Source organism: Mustela nigripes, chromosome 2, assembly GCF_022355385.1.
Source record: "Mustela nigripes isolate SB6536 chromosome 2, MUSNIG.SB6536, whole genome shotgun sequence".
NCBI lineage: Eukaryota > Metazoa > Chordata > Mammalia > Carnivora > Mustelidae > Mustela > Mustela nigripes.
In genome coordinates, this window is record NC_081558.1 from 7,122,369 (window position 1) to 7,123,224 (window position 856).

An 856-nucleotide genomic window follows, 5' to 3' on the forward strand; every position below is an offset into this window, starting at 1 on the left:
CCTGATGTGGGGCTCGATCCCAGGACTCTGGGATCACGACCTGAGCCAAAGGCAGAGGCTTTAACCCACTGAGCCATCCAGGCGCCCTGAGCATACAACTCTTGATCTCGAGGTAGTGAGTTTGAACCCCACGTGGGGTGCAGAGATTATTTAAATAAAAAATTTTTTAAAGGAGAGGAAATACTCTTATCTTCACACAAGGAAACAGGGGAAAATACAGTAAGAAAAGAATATTACAGGTTAATGTTAATCAAACATATTAATTAAATATCTAAAATACCAGTATAGGGGCGCCTGGGTGGCTCAGTCGTTAAGCATCTGCCTTCAGCTGAAGCATGATCCAGGGTCCTGGGATGGAGCCCAGCATCCCATGGGGCTCCCTGCTCTGGAGGGAGCCTGATTCTCCCTCTCCCACTCCCCCTGCTTGCATTCCCTCTATCACTGTTTCTCTGTCAAATAGATAAATAAAATCTTCTTTAAAAAATAAACACAAAGGGGTGCCTGGGTGGCTCAGTGGGTTAAGCCTCTGCCTTCAGCTCAGGTCATGATCCCGGGGTCCTGGGATTGAGCCCCATGTCAGGCTCTCTGCTCATGGGGGAGCCTGCTTCCCCATCTCTCTGTCTCTGCCTGCCGCTCTGCCTACTTGTGATCTCTGTCAAGTAAATAAATAAAATCTTTAATAAATAAAAATAAAATACCAGTACGTAGGGCACCTGGTTGGCTCAGTCAGTTAAGAATCTGCCTTCCTCGGGGCGCCTGGGTGGCTCAGTGGGTTAAGCCGCTGCCTTCGGCTCAGGTCATGATCTCAGGGTCCTGGGATCGAGTCCCGCATCAGGCTCCCTGCTGAGCAGAGAGC